General features: G+C 37.1%; 1 pseudogene; it reads left to right on the top strand.

Annotated features, from left to right (window-relative positions):
- LOC141507039 (adenylyl cyclase-associated protein 1-like) overlaps window positions 1–2,925 on the top strand; it is a 28,066-nt pseudogene extending 25,141 nt beyond the window's left edge.
- The last annotated feature ends 13,945 nt before the right edge of the window (window positions 2,926–16,870 follow it).

Below are 16,870 nucleotides of genomic sequence, written 5' to 3'. Positions count from 1 at the left end.
AATGATCCACTTTTATTTTTTTTATAACTATCATTGCTATCCTCTCAACCTTCCCAAATTCGACCCCTTAACTGAAAAGAAAACAACTTGTAATAAATAATCACAATCAAACAAAATTAAACTACACAATAGCCACATGACCTGTCCCTGATAGGAACTCTACTGGTTGTCTTTAATCATGACTTCTTTTTCTAGAGATTCACTACCCATCTCTTTAACAAGTCATTCTAGAATTTGACCAGGAATCTAAGACATGGTTTCTGGCCTAGAGCTTACATACTCAGTCCTCTAGCCTTTTTTGAAAATGTGTCATTTACCCTTCACTGATCCTATGATATGATTTCCCTTCTTCAGTCTCAGCAATTGTTCTGCCAACTCTTTCCGTTCCCTGGGAGGTAGTTCATCTGGGCCTGGTGACTTGAACTCATCAAGAGCAGCTGGGAGCCTTCTTACATCTGCCCTGTTTCATTTGAGTTTGATTTGACTCCCCATTAATCATTTCTATTCTAACCTTTACAATTCAAAGATCTTTCTCTGTGATGGAGAAAACAGAAGAGAAATAAATAATAAAAAGTATCAATACTGTACAAAAACTCAGATCAATTAATAAAGTAAAGCAGTTATTCAGGGTCAAGGAATTGCAATGCACCATCTTGGGGAAGTTCAGGGGGGGGTTGCAGAAATTATATACCCCAGAAAAGGGGGGGGCAGCTATGTAGATAGATGGCACAAGTTATTTATTGAAAAAAATCACAGAATCAGTTTAAGCCACCTCTAAACAAAAGAAGCAGGCCACCAACCATGCCCCTAGCCAAGGTCACCTGCTGGGTCACCAGAATAGAATGGAAGGATCACAGGCTACTGCTGAGGCAGACAGCAGGAGGTGGTGAGCTATAGCCGATATGCAAAATCTGGTGGAGAGGTTGAAGAAAATAGTAGGCCAGCTAGAGGCTGTATCCCACTCCACTGGAATACACGGAGGAGACAGTTCTCTGAAAGGAGGATTAGCTCCATATGTGGAAGCTTTTGACTCTCTGCTTGCTGATGCAGTAGCAGAATATCTAAACATCAGCAAAGAAACTAGGGGAGATGTTCAAAAACCATGCTGAGGTGGTCCACAAAGGACTGAAGATTGAACGCTCTCTTTTGATGACAGCCTCTCTGTGCCAGCAACCAGATGGGAATAAACTCTCATCATTATTGGCACCCATTTCTGAGCAGTTCCAGGAGGTTCAGACCTTTTGGAAGAAAAACTGAGGCAGAAAATTGTTCAATCATCTGTCAGCTGTCAACAAGAGTATCCCTGCTTTGGGTTGGGTGGCAATGGCTCCAAAGCCTGGCCCTTACATGAATGATGCTGCAATGTTTTATATAAATCAGGTATTCAAGCTGTTCAAAGATGTGGATAAGAAGCATGTGGACTGGGTAAAAGCTTACCTAAATATCTGGAGTGAGTTTCAGGCATACATTAAAGAGTACCACACCACTGGCCTAGCCTGGAGCAAGACGGGACCCACAGCAAAAGAATTGAGTGGCACGTCATCAGGCCCCTCAGTAGGATCAGCCCCTCCTCCTCCTCCACCTAGACCTCCTCCACCTGTGCCCACTAGCACTAGCTCTGATGACTCTGCCTCTAGGTCGGCATTATTTGCTCAGATTCATCAGGGAGAGGGCATCACACATGCCCTGAAACATGTATCAGATGACACGAAGACTCATAAGACCCCAGCCTTAAAGAACCAAAGTGGACCTGTGTGCAGTGGACTCAAGCCTTTTACAGCTCCCAAGCCTGCTGGCGGTACCACTCCCAAACCAGCCACCAAGAAGGAACCCCCCAGTCTTGAAGCTAGAGGGCAAGAAATGGAGAGTGGAAAACCAGGAGAATGTTTCACCTAGTGAAAAGTGATACAGAGTTGAAGCAAGTGGCTTACACATACAAGTGTGTGAGTTCTACACTCCATATCAAGGGCAAAATCAATTCCATCGCATTAGATAACTGTAAGAATCTTGGCCTCGTATTTGATGATGTTGTGGACATTGCAGAGATCATAAACAGCAAAGACATCAAAGTTCAGGTGATGGGTAAAGTGCCAACTATTTCCACCAATATGCGCAGATGGCTGCCACATATACCTGAGCAAGAATTCTCTGGACTGTGAAATAGTCAGTGCTAAGTCTTCTGAAATGAATGTCCTCATTCCCACAGAAAGTGGTGACTTTAATGCATTCCCTGTCCCTGAGCAGTTCAAGACAATGTGGAATGGGCAGAAGTTGGTTACTACAGTGACCAAAATTGCTGGCTAAAGAGAGTGTCACTGTGTCCTGTGCCCTCCTCCTTCCCAAACCATGGGATACACCTGCATTCAGATGATTCTCTTCTAGATTTCCTCTACCTTTCTGCTCTTAAAGGCTTCTCTCTCCTTGGAGAAGTACAGCTTCCTGCCTTCACTGAATATACCTCAGGCTGAGATGTGGGTTGGGCATCTGCATGTGACCTACAGGTTTCTTCTCCATGTCAGCTTGAACCACCCCACCAATCTGTTCTTGGTGAACCCAGGACCCTTTTAAATAAGCTTCAGTTTGGGGAGGGGGACACATATGGGTCTCTCAAATGAATGGACCAGCTTGTTCCTGCAATGGTCAGGCCTTTTTGTAAAGTGGAAGCTGATGTGTAACCCCAGCTAGATATTCTAACCAAACTAATTCACTGGCACCAAGGGCCCTGGTGACACAGTTACCCACCCTGGACCAAAGGTCAACCCTTGGGCATACAGCATTCCAAGCTGAGTTGTTTCCCTGTTAACTTCCCTCTTATTCCACATTCTCCTCTATTCTGTCTGTGCCATGCCAGGAGGTGCCTAAGGAAGTTGGGGCTACAGCACAGTTCACCCTCCAGCAGTCAAGTGAAAGCTGAGCACTCTTCATGTGAGCCTTTGGGGTGTCAGCCAAGCACCTCCCTTCAGAAAAGTTTTTGTAAAAATCATTCCAAGGAATCTGGCATTCTTTCTTCCTGAATTCCATTTCCTGATAAGGTGCCTATCATCTATTCTCTTTCAGAATTGTCTTAGCTCATGCCACATTTCTTGTTGCCTACCTTCTCCTTGTCCCTAAACAGTTTGACTTTTTCTTGGCTGGGAGACTTAGGGCTTTTGTTTATATCCCGAACAGAAGCTTGAAGCCTCCAATACAGAATGTGCATGGGCTTAAACTTGAATCACTTTTCCCTATATATAAATGGTTTTTATTTTCCCTTTAGAGTATTTACTAAAATGTGCAAGTTTTTTTTTAGTTTTGGCAGGTGGGGGAGACTGTCCTGTGACTTCTACCAATTCCTGAGGCATGTGGGAATAAACCTTTATGTACTTAAAATTATACAGAAACTAGAATAAAGTTAATGCAAACTTGCTCCAAAAAAAAAGATTAGAATGGAAGGAAAGGATTGCAAAACTGTCCTTGGCATTATTTCTGACCAGCACCAGGGGCAATTAAAAACTGCTAGCCACAGCAGAGATTCCCAGGACTTTCCCTTAAGGGTAGAGGATGATTGGAAACTGCTAGTCAGAATAGGGTAGGGGTCTCAGAGTTTCTGAGGGATTGACAGAAGCTAAACCTTTTCTCCATTATTATCCCTTTCACCCCAAGCTAGGCTTTAATATTCCTTTTTGTCCCAGGAGAACTTTTAAAAAAATATCCGTTGGTCAGCTCCCAAACTAAACTGTACTATTAAAACTTGTTAATACAAGATTAGTATCTCAACATTATAATGCCCATAACAGCAAACACCCCTCTAAAGTAAATACAGCCTGTCTTGCTACTGGTGTCTAAGTGAGTTATGTATAGTTCTTCTAGGTCCCCAGATCACACATTAGCAGGAAAGGATTTTTCTCTCTTTGATTTTCTCAAAAGTCAAGATTTTAAATTCATGTCCCATGCTTCAGCAAAAGTGCTAAAGGCAGATAGATAGTCTTCCTGCCAGAGCAGGGTTTCTTTTCTGAGTATGAAGTCATTAGTTCATCTAACAGTGGAGTCTTTTTACCAGGAAGAATAGTGGAAAAGGAAAAGGGGGAAGGAGGGAAGAAGAGACAGAGGAGATTGTAGGTGATAAGAACCAGGGAAGGAAGATTTTTTCTTCTTTCTATTTTAGTTTATTTTTTCCCAATTACATGTTAAAATTGTTTTAACATTCATTTTTTTTTTAAATTGAGTCCAAAATTTTCTCCTCCCCCTGCTTCCCTCCCTGAAATGGAAAGCAATTTGATGTAGATTATACACATGTAATCATGAAAAATATTTCTAAATTGGTCATAAAAATGGGGAAAAAATGAAAAATAGTTATGTTTTACTCTGTATTCAGACTCTATCAGACTTTCCCTGGAGGTGGACAGCATTTTCCATCAGGAGCCCTTTGGAAATGTCTTGGGTCATTGTGTTGCCGAGAATAGCTAAATCATTCATAGTTGACCAACAATATTGCTGTTACTGTGAACAATATTCTTCTGGTTCTGCTCATTTCAATTTGTATCAGTTTATGTTAGTCTTTCCAGATTTTTCTGAAAGCACCCTGCTTGTCATTTCTTTTATTTATTTATTTTTTTTTAAAAAAAATTATTTTTTTTTTATTTTGCTAGGCAATGAGGTTAAGCGGTTTGCCCAAGGCCACACAGCTAGGTAATTATTAAGTGTCTGAGACCGGATTTGAACCCAGGTACTCCTGACTCCAGGGCCGGTGCTTTATCCACTATGCCACCTAGCCACCCCTAAAAGGAACTTAGCATGCTTGTCATTTCTTACAGCACATATACCATTGAAATCATTTATGATGATTTGTCCAGTCATTCCTCAGGTGATGGATATCCCCTCAATTTCCAATTATTTGCCACCACAAAAAAGATATGCTATAACTATTTTTATAGAAATAGATCCTTTTCTCTTTTTAAAAGATCTCTTTGGGATACAGATCTAGTATTGCTCAGTCAAAGGGTATGCACAGTTTAATGGCCTTTGGGCATAGTTCCAAATTGCTCTCCAAAATGGTTGTATCTATTCACAAGTCCACCAATAATGCAATGTTTCAAATTTCCCATAACCCCTCTAACATCATTTTCCTTTTCTGTCATATCAGCCAATTTGATATGGATGAAATGGTACCTTAGAGTTGTTTTAATTTGCATCTCTCTACAGAATTTTTTCAAATGACTAACATATAGTTTTGGTTTCTTCTGAAAACTGCCTGTTCATATCCTCTGACCATTTATCAATTGAGAATGACTTGCATTCTTATAAATTTGACTCAATTTTATATACATATGAGAAATAAGACTTTTACCAGAGAAATTTGCTTTAATTTTCCCCCAAAACTTTCTGTTTTCTTTCTTATCTAGCTTCATTGGTTTTGTTTGTACAAAACCTTTTAATTTTAATATAATCAAAATTACCCCAATTGTCTGGACAAACAAAATTACACACATACATATATGATCAAAATTATCCCTTTTACATTTCATAATGCTCTCTATGTCTGGTTAGAAATGCTTTCCTTTTCTATAGATCTGTCAGGTAATCTATTTCATGCTCCCTTAATTTGTTTTCCTTTATGTTTAAACATATTCCTTTTGACCTTATCTTGGTATATGACATGAGATGTCGATCTGTATTTAGTTTCTGCTAGAGTGTTTTTTAGTTTCCCAGTAGTTTTTGTCACATAGTAAGCTCTTATTCCAAAACTTGAAACTTTGAGGTTATCAAACATTAAATTACTATGGCCATTTACTACTGTGTCTTGTATACCTAATCTATTCCACTGATCCAACACTATTTCTTAGCCAGTAACATTTTGTTTTGCTGATTACCATTTTTAATACACTTTGAGATATGGTTCTCCTAAGCCAACTTTCTTTGAATTTTTTTCATTAATCCCCTTGATATTCTTGAAAAATTTTGTTATTTTTTTCTAGCTCCATAAAATACAAGTGTAATTATTATTTCCATTTGACAGATGAGTAAACTGAGGCAAACAGAGATTAAATGATTTGCCCAGGAATACACATCTTGACCTGAGGATAAATTTAAAAGTTAATGTACCACCTAAATTTCTCTTGCCTTGGAGTCAGGAAGGCATGAGTTTAAGTCATGCCTTTGACACTAGCCATGAAACCATAGACAAGTTCCTTAATGTCTTTGTTCCCCAAGCAACATGTTCTTTGTTCCCCAAACAAAATTCTAGAACTATGAACTAAAGATAACAGTTTTTCTGTATGGACCCTATCAGAAACTTCCTGTACCTATGAAATTACAGATCCCCTCCAAAAAAAAATGGCATTAGATGTCAATAAATGAAAAGAGTCCACATTCCTGTCCTTTCAAATCCCAAGTTCTCTATACTTTATTTGAAATGTTCCTGGTATTTTTCCTATTTCATTATTAATTTATAAGCATTTTTTTCTTCAAAGAATCATAATTTTAAAAGTTAAAAGGACTTTTGAAACCATGTCCAAAGGTTTGTTACAAAATACCTTTTCTTTCCTGTTTCAGCATTAGGTTTTTTTTTTCCTTAAAGAATCATATTTTTAAATCCTTTGAAGGATTCATCTGGTCACCTACCATGTAAATTAAGTCAGTCAGTAAATCATCAACAAACATTTATTAACCCCTTACTATGTGTTGCCAGACAGAACACTAAGTGTTCTGACTTTGTTGTTTAATATGTGAAATGATAAGATTAGATTAGTTGAAAGAGGTCTAAAGTCTTTCCTAATTCTAAATCTTATGTTTATTTGCAAGTTCAACTTCCTCATTTTTCTACATAATAAATTTTAACAATTCACTGTGTCCTGACTGCATCCAAGTATAAGGAGGATTGGTAAATAGGGTCCAAGTCCCTCAAACATATGGAATGTGGTCTTCTGGGTGCCAAGATACATGGATACTTGGGGAATCTGACTTGAAAAAATAGAATGGAGAACCTTGTCGTCAACTTTAGAACACACATATCCTATGTATTACTAATTGCAGCAAGAGAAAAAAAGGAGGAAATTCTACTTAAAATAACTGTAGATAATATAAAATACTTGGGAGTCTACCTTCTAAGACAAACCCAGGAATGATATCAACATGATTACAAAACACTTTTCATACAAATAACATCAGATCTAAATAATAGGGAAAATATCAATTGCTCATGGATAATCAAGCTAATATAATAAAAATGAACTTCTACCTATATTAATCTACTTGGTCAGTGCCATATCAAACTACCAAAAAGTTATTTTATAAAACTAGAAAAAATAATAACAAAATTCATCTAGAAGAACAAAAAGTCAAGATATCACTGAAAAAAATGCAAAGGAAGGTGGCTTAGCATTACCAGATCTAGAACTACATTATAAAGCAGAAATCATCAAAATTATTTAGTACTGGCTAAGAAATAATATGGTGGATCAGTGGACAGATAGGCAACCAAGGTTTGGTAGTAAATGACCATAGTAATCTGTTGATAAATCCAAAGACTCCAAATTCTGAGATAAAAACTCATTAGCTCTCAAAAACTGCTAGGAAAACTAGAAAATAGTATGGCAGAAACTAGATATAGAACCAGAAATCACATTATATATAAAGATAAGCTCAAAATGGGTACATGATGGGTGATACCATAAGAGAACTAGGAGAAAAAGGAATAGTTTATCTGCAAGACTTATGGATAAGGAAAGCTTCATGACCAAACAAGATATAGAGAACATTAGGAAATGCAAAATGGATAATTTTGATTAAATGAAGCTAAAAAGTCTTTGCACAAACAAAACCAATGCAACCAAGATTGAAAGGAAAGCAGAATATCGGGAAAGAATTTTACAAGTGTCTCTGATAAAGTCTTCATTTCTCTCTTTTTTTATTTTCATCCAATTTTACATGTATATTTCCAAGTTTCAAAATTTCCCTCCACCCTCCCTTCCCACCCCACCCCCCAGCAGGGAATAGTCAGGTTAGCATTTTACATACATATTTACAAATTAATTTTTGGCATGAGGAATTAGGATTAATGGAAAGAGATATATAAGTAATAATTTTTATAAAGTGTTCATCAGATTCAGAAGGATTGGGTTTCTTTCTGGTTTTTTGTTTGTTTTTCTTTCTCTGGTTGCAGATAATATAATTCATATTCAGTCCATTACAGTAGTCCTAGCTCTCTGGATTGTTAAGAGGAGTTGCTTCCATCAAGGTTGTTCATCTCATAAAATTGTTGATATGTACATGGTTCTCTTGGCTCTACTCCCTTCACTCAGCATCAGATCCCACAAGTCATTCCATGCTTCTCTAGAGTGTGGACCATTTATGGTTTCTTATAGAACAATAACGTTCCATAGTATTCATGTACTATGACTTGTTTAGCTATTCCCCAATTGATGGGCATCCCCTCAATTTCCAATTCTTTGCCACTACAAAAAGAGCTACTATGAATATTTTGGAACATCTGTACAACTTTTCCCATTTTTTACAATTTCTTCTAGATATAGTCCTAGAATTGGAATTGCTGGGTCAAAGGGTATAAACAATTTTATTGCTCTTTGGGCATAGTTCCATTTTGCTCTCCAGAAAGGCTGTATCCATTCACAATTCCACCAGCAATGCATCAATGTCTCAAACGTCCTACAACCTCTCCAACATTGATCTTCCCTTTTCCTCATCTTTGCTAATCTAATAGGTGTGAGATGATACCTCATTGATGTTTTAAATTACATTTCTCTAATCAATAGTGATTTGGAGCATTTTTCACATGATTATATATAGTTTTAATTTCTTCATTTGAAAACTGTTCATATCCTTTGACCATTTATCAATTAAGAATGACTTGTGATCTTATAAATTTGATGCAATTCTCTATATATTTTAGAAATGAGACCTTTATCAGAACTTCTGGTTGTGAAAATTGTTTCCCAGCTTTCTGCTTTTCTTCTAATTTTGGCAGCATTTATTTTATTAGTGTGAAAACTTTTTAATTTAATATAGTCAAAATCATTCATTTTGCAGTTTATATTGTACTCTAATTCTTGCTTTGTCATAAATTTATCATAGATCAGATACAGTATTTTTTAGTCTATTAATTTATCTATGGTATTACTCTTTATATCAGAATCCTATACCCATTTTGACCTTATTTTGGTATAGGGTATGAGATGTGAATCTATGCCTAGTTTTTTCCATACTATTTTCCAGTTTTCCAAAAATATTTTCTCAAATAGTGAGTTCTTGAGTCAAATTTTAAAAAAAGAAAAGCCATTCCCAACAAATGGTCAAAGGATATACAAAGGCAATTTACAGATGAGGAGATTAAAGCAAATCCATAGTCATATGAAAATTGCTCCAAATCATTACTTATTAGAGAAATGCGAATTAAAGCTTCTCTGAGGTACTACCTCACACCTCTCAGACTGACCAATATGACCAGAAAGGACAATGATCATTGCTGGAAGGGTTGTGGGAAATCTGGGACACTATTACACTGTTGGTGGAGCTGTGAACTCATCCAACCTTTCTGGAGAGCAATTTGGAACTATGCCCAAAGGGCAACCAAAATGTGCATACCCTTTGATCCAGCAATACCACTACTGGATCTATACCCTGAAGTGATGATGGAAAGGGATAGAAACATCATTTGTATAAAAATATTCATAGCAGCCCTGTTTATGGTGGCAAAGAACTGGAAAGCAAGTAAATGTCCTTCAATTGGTGAATGGCTTAGCAAACTGTGGTATATGTATGCCATAGAACACTATTGTTCTATTAGAAACCAGGAGGGATGGGAATTCAGGGAAGCCTGGAGGGATTTGCGTGAACTGACGCTAAGCGAAATGAGCAGAACCAGAAAAACACTGTACACCCTAACAGCAACATGGGGGCAATGATCAACCTTGATGGACTTGCTCATTCCATCAGTGCAACAATCAGGGACAATTTGAGGCTGTCTGCAGTGGAGAACACCATTTGTATCCAGAGAAATACTTGTGGAGTTTGAATAAATACCAAAGGCTATTACCTTTAATTTAGGGAAAAAAACTGATATCTTATTGCCTGATCTTGCTATCTCTTATACTTTATGTTTCTTCCTTAAGAATATGATCTCTCTCTCATCACATTCAATTTGGATCAATATATACCATGGAAACAATGTAAAGACTGGCAAAGTGCCTTCTGTGGGAGGTGGGGGGAGGGAAGTAAGATTAGAGGGAAAATTATAAAACTCAAAATAAATAAATATTATAAATATTTTTTTAAAATAGTGAGTTCTTAATCCAGAGGATGATGTCTTTGGGTTTGTCAAATAGTAGATTGCTATAGTAATTTTTTTTTAGGTTTCTGCAAGGTAAATGGGGTTAAGTGACTTGCCCAAGGCCACACAGCTAGGTAATCATTAAGTGTCTGAGGTCAGATTTGAACTCGGGTACTCCTGACTACAGGGCCCATAGTCTATCCACTGCACCACCTAGCTGCCCCTGCTGTAGTCATTTACTGCAGTTTCTTTTGAACTTATCCTAATCCATTGATCCATCACTCTATTTCTTAACCAGTACCAGGCAGTTTTGATGACTGCTTCTTTATAGAAGGCTTCATTTCTCAAATCTATAGAGAACTGAGTCAAACTTATAAGAATACAAGTTATGATCAGTTTTCAGGCAGTTTCCAGATGAAGAAATCAAAGTGACATATAGTTATATAAAAATGCTCTAAGTCACTATTGATAAATGAGATTCAAATTAAAACAACTCTGAGATACCAGCACATACCCTTTGATCCAGCAATACCAGTACTATATCTCAAAGGGATCATTAAAAAAGAGGAAAGGATCCATATTTATAGCAACCCTTTTTCCAGTAGCAAAGAATTGGAAATTGAGATAATACCCATCAATTGGGGAATGGCTAAACAAGTTGTGATATACGAATGTAAAAGAATACTATTGTGCAATAAGGAATGATGAGCAGTCAGATTTCAGAAAAACCTAAAAAGACTTACATGAACTTATGCTGAGTGAAGTAAGTAGAACCAGGAAAACATTGTACAGTTTAACAGAAACACTGTGAGATAATCAACTATGACTGACTTAGCTCTTCTCAGCAATATAATGATCCAAGACAATTCCAAAAGACTCATGATAGAAAATACTATCCACATCCATAGAAAGAACAATGGAGTATGAATGCAGAAGAAAGTATACTATTATTACCCTTTTTTTGTTCCCTGTCACTTTATTGCATGATGATGATAAATCACCTTCAAGATTAGTTCAAACCATCCTCTTACTTGCCAGAATCTTTTTGATTGGCTACTGACCTAGAATTGGGGGTGTATATAGAAAAGGCACCAACAATACAAATCTCTTTTTCTTCTTGCTGGCCACAAAGTATAAAAATGAGACTGGAATCAAAAGAGTTAGTGAGGAAGAGGAGATGCTAGGCTCTTTTTTTCCTTGTTGTCTCTGGCTCTTTGCAACCCAACCCCAGAGTTCCAGAGAAAATTACTTTAAAATTACTTAAAGTTGTAGATAATAAATGGGACAACTATTTATTTGTTTCACACAGAAATAATGCTTAAAACACAAAAGCCTCATAAACATGCATTGACAAAGGCTTAAAACATGAAATAATAACCTATAACCCCTGTTATACTTTCTTTCAGAAAAGTGATTCTTAAAATTTAAAAGCATGAAACAGGGGCAGCTAGGTGGCACAGTGGATAGAGCACTGGCCCTGGAGTCAGGAGTACCTGAGTTCAAATCCAGTCTCAGACACTTAATAATTACCTAGCTATGTGGCCTTGGGCAAGCCACTTAATCCCATCTGCCTTGCAAAAAAAAAAAACTAAAAAAAAAGCATGAAACATTTTATGAGCTTCTGAACAAACATTTTACCTCCACTTTGATTACATTATCTGATTAATTTCTTCAAGTTCTATATCTTTTGGCAAGCCAGATCTTCTGGAAGGTGATTTTCTTCCTCTCAAAGAAATATTTATTAGTTGGGGGGAGGAAGAAGTTACTATTGTCAGTCACCTGGATCTCTTAAATATTCCAGACCTGTCAAATAGAAACAAGGTTTGAAATATATCCCTCACAACTAATAAATCACTTTTATTTAGGGAAAGAAAGACAGCAAAAGAAGCAACCAAGAGGCATCTGGGTGGTGCAGCGTTCAGAGCATGAACCCTGGAGTCAAAAGGACCTGAGTTCAAATTCAGTATCAGACATTTAATAATTACCTAGCTGTATGATTTGGGGTAAGTTCCCTTGCAAAAACATAAACAAAAACAAAAAAGAGGCAACCAAAGCTACAAGATCCAGTCTCAGACTCTCCAATGTCTTTGTTGCCATGTAAGAGTAGTGACTATGGAGTAGCAACTATGGATGGGAGAGGATGGGAGTCCCTCCACCCCATGGGAAGTTCAAGTGAGGGATAATGAGTGAGAGTAGAAGTTGTTCTTCCCTTCAAAATCTACTTAGTAGGTAGCTAGCATAACTCAGTGTTCTCAATAGCCCCATCCTCATTATGGTTGAGGTAGGTTGCAGGTGGGGATCAAATAGAAGCCTCTGGTCCTGCATATCTTTTTAAAAGGGAAACACCAGAAAGAGCCCAGCTCTAAGAATGTTTCCCAGGAAAAAAGATTAGGGGTGGGTAATATCTTGCCCCAGCTATATAAGGTTGGCAAAATCATTTGGTCTGGCGATATCACAGCAAATGCAGGTGGGACTTGAAATTCAATAAATCTAGGAGCTTTTTAGGGGTGGAGTAATTAAAATGTTTGACTACATAGAGTAGGCTAATTTTTAAATTGACAATTTTGTATGGTCCAAGAATGATGTTACAAATATTCAAATGGCCCCCAGGAGAAAAAAAGTTTCCCCAACCCTGTGCTAGATAGAACAGAACAAGTAAGAAAGTAATGTGGATTATAAATCCTCTTGCTTATTCCCATTACATTCATTTCTATTTTTCTGATTAAAGACTATCTGTAAGTCTGCCTCTGGGTAAGAAGTTTAATAGAAACACAATGAGTAATCAGTTAACTTAATCAATAGACATCTATAAAGTGCCTGCTATGTGTCAGACCCTGGGGAGGGGGATAAAAGTACAAAAGTGAGACAATCTTGGGAAGGCAGCAGTTCCCTAAGTAAGATAGGAGCCACAAGCTAGTAATCAGATTGGCTCAATTTACAGCAACCATTCGATGAATAAGAAAGCATCATCCACAAACCTAAGGCTATGGAGCTAATGTATGAATGAATGAGGTGGTCAGCTACCTGAGAGCCACAGAGGTCAAGAGAGCTAGATCACTCTGGTGTTGGAAAAGGTTGAGAAAATAACCTTGATTCCCACTACTCCACAAAATAACTCCTGGTTATATTACCTCTATATTATCACATATACACTATATTAGGATACTCTCTAAAAAATAAATTTGTTTTACTTCAATTTAGTGGATGGTGATATACTTAAAATAATGTAATTGGGAGTTTAAGGAATAAGGTACTAGAGTTGAAGTCAAAAAGACCTGGACTCAAATAACATCTCTGACATCTAGTTGTGTGACCATGGAAAAGTCACACAAACTTCTTTAAGACTTAGCAGCCTTGTCTATAAAATGAAAATAATAATAATTATACAGAACCTATCATTTTGTGAGGATTAATTAAATGAGATCATGATTGTAGGAAGCCATAAATGTACTATAAACATAATTATTACTATAATTCAGAGCTTTAGGGTATCTTAATTTGTAATAGTCAAGCATCTACTGTCCTAACAAATCCCATAACTGCTTCCTTAGTCAGAATATATAACCTCTAGCCAAAGAAAAACCAAGGCAAGCATCACTAGACAATACTACTGCGCCTTCCCATCTGCCCTTCTTTTTTTTTCTTCTCTAGTGTTCTTTTTTTCATTCTTTTTTTCATTTCCTTCTCACTCTGTTTCCTTTTTCCTCTTTCTATTCCTGTCATTTAGCCCTGTAGGCTCAAAAGGCTGCTGAACACATTTCTCACACTCCTGGACTCTTTCTCCCAGGTAATCATTCCTGTCTCACCTCAACCATGACCCTTACAAGATCACAACTTCTCACTTCTGTCTCACTGCTCCCTGATGAGGAATACATTAGCTTGAGACTTGACCCTGTGCTCTGGGACACAGTGGAAGGTTAATCCATGATTTTCTTAGGATCTCCTAGTATACCACTGCATTCTATCTCACAATTCCCTCATGTGTATTTGATCTTGTCCTTAGCATTCCTCTAGTCCTCCCACTCTCTTTCGGAAACCATGTCCCAGTTCCTAAAGAAATTAATACACTCACCTTTTGAGCTCCTGCCCTTGGACTCAAGCCAGTATGGAATCAGGAAGATTTAAATTGACTTCCACCTCAGATGCTTACTAGTTATGTGAACCTGAGCAAGTAATTTATCATGGAGATAATGGAAACATCAAAGGTCAGACTGGTTGGTCAAGCACAGATGAGACCACACCATCCTTGGTTTCATATGGCTGCTAGATTAAGGAAATTCCATAGATATAATTGCTTGTAATTCAATGAGTCATTTAGCAAATAATATCCTTTTGGACAAATTACAGAGATGAAGTTTTGGTGATAGCATAGTTAGAAATGGTTAAACAATTGAATCTAAATAAAGAACAGAGTCAGTATGAAGAGTGGTTTCTAGATAAGTGCCCTACAGATCTAAACAGGTTCTGTCATCATTTTTATAAATTAATCAGCAAAATTAGCATGAGGTAAAATAACTGGGAAAGATATCACAGCATGCTAGAATGTCAGACTAAATCAAATAAACTTTAATTTGACAGAGTTAGAGACAAGGTCTTATATAAGGTTTAAAAAAATCAATTTTGAAAGTATAGAATGGGACAAAAACAGGTAGATAACTTGTCATTAGAAAAAGATTTAGGGGCCTCAGTGAGCTACAAATTCAATATGGGATAATACTATGACAAAAAAATACAAAAGCATTAATGTCATCTTAGACTGCATTTATAGAAACAAAGTGTTCAGAATGAGGAAAGCTTTCCTGTACTGTGGTCTCATCAGATCCCATTTGTGGAATTTTAAGTTCTTAGCACCACATTTTAGGAAAGATATCAACAAGTATTAATGTAATCATAAGAAGGCAAGCAATATGAATGAATGAATGAATGAATGAATGAATGAAAGCATCTAAGTGCTTATGATGTGCTAAGTGCCAAGGATACAAATATACAAGTGAGAAATCTCTGCCTTAGGGAGCTTACAATCTAATGGGGAAGACAATACTTATAGTCTGAGTGGTAGCCAGGGAGAAGTGTTTTGGTTTAGAAAGTTTTAAGGATGGTGGTAGAGCCATGAGGAAGTTGATTGACATGTTCTTTCCAGGAGCAATGGCAGAATTGGTTCAATTCTGGTTCCAGAGCTAAAAGGGAGACACTACTTTTATTCCTGAGGATTTTGCAACAGAAAAATCTTAAGAACACGTGGTTTAATCATTTTTAAGTCATGTCCAACTCTTTGTGACCCATTTTGGACTATCTCTGCAAAGATACTGGGGTAGTTTGTCATTTCCTTCTCCAGCCCATTTACAAATGAAGAACAGAGGCAAACAGGGTTAAGTTACTTGCCAGGGTCGCATAGCTAGAACATGTCTGAGTCTGGATTTGAACTCAGAAGAATTAATTGTCTTTACTCCAGCCTGGCGCTTTACCCATTGTACCACCTACATGCCCAAGAACATAAATGGCATAGAAACTGAAGCAAGGTTAAGGTCAGTTATATAAGAGAGGTCTAGTAAAGGAGTCTAGTAAAGGTCTAGTAAAAGAGGTCTAGTAAAGCCATACGAGAATCAGTTAAAGGAACTGAGCATACTTTCTCTGAAGAAAAGAAGAATTCAGATGGCCTTCATATCCCCCAATACACTAGGTCATGTGGGGGAGGAAACATAATCCTTCTACCATACTGTCACTTGCAGACACTCCCTCTTTCACCATGCTTCAGCAGTTTCTCATCCTTTGGAGTTTTCTCAAACTAAATATATCATTATATTTAGATTCCAGTGTTAATTATCTATCTCCTGTTAGATCATTCTCTCTCATTTCCTAAGCTCAGAACCTAGTCTACAATCTTCTTCTCTGTTTTGACTTGGGATCATGGCATGTATGGAATTTTCCTTCAAAAAAATCCCTGCCTCCCAGTTCATCAACCTCAACTTCCATGATCTAATCCTTTTTTTAATCTCAATTACACAGAGATAAATTTTTCTATCAGTCATAAGTATTCCATTTCTAAGATCAAGCATGATATTTCTGATCCAGTCATAATCATTTACCATTCCATCTCTTCCTGTAACTGTACTTCCTGTAACTTCCTGTAACTCAGTCACTCAGAAACTATTCTTCATTCCCTTTTTTCCAATGACTTTATCTTACTCAATGTTCTCCCCAGTTATTGACCCCAAACTGACTTTAATTTCTTCTCTTCCCAATCTTGACCCTCATAGACAACCTGTTCAACTTTTTTTCTACTTTAAAATCCCTTGCTCCCTAGTCATCACCCATGACTTATCAAATCTACCTATATTATCCACATCATCCTCCATACCTATTCATATACTGCTAAACAGTGCTGCAAGTCATACAGCTTTGCTGACTAGTTCAACTACAGATTCATGTTTTCTAATTTCAACTGACATTCATTGAAAGAAAATTTTTTTTCTTTCCCTAACAATCTCATTTCCCATACCAGCGGTTCCAAACCTTCTTTCCTCAAGCCTTCAAAATCACTTCAAAATTCCTTCTCAGTAGAAACCCTCACCCTATACTTCATTGAGAAAATTGAGGTCATCTGCC

Source organism: Macrotis lagotis, chromosome 1 (genome assembly GCF_037893015.1).
Source record: "Macrotis lagotis isolate mMagLag1 chromosome 1, bilby.v1.9.chrom.fasta, whole genome shotgun sequence".
In the NCBI taxonomy this organism is placed as follows: domain Eukaryota; kingdom Metazoa; phylum Chordata; class Mammalia; order Peramelemorphia; family Peramelidae; genus Macrotis; species Macrotis lagotis.
The sequence above is the reverse complement of the archived record's forward strand: the minus strand, read 5'-3'. Positions and strand labels throughout refer to the sequence as shown.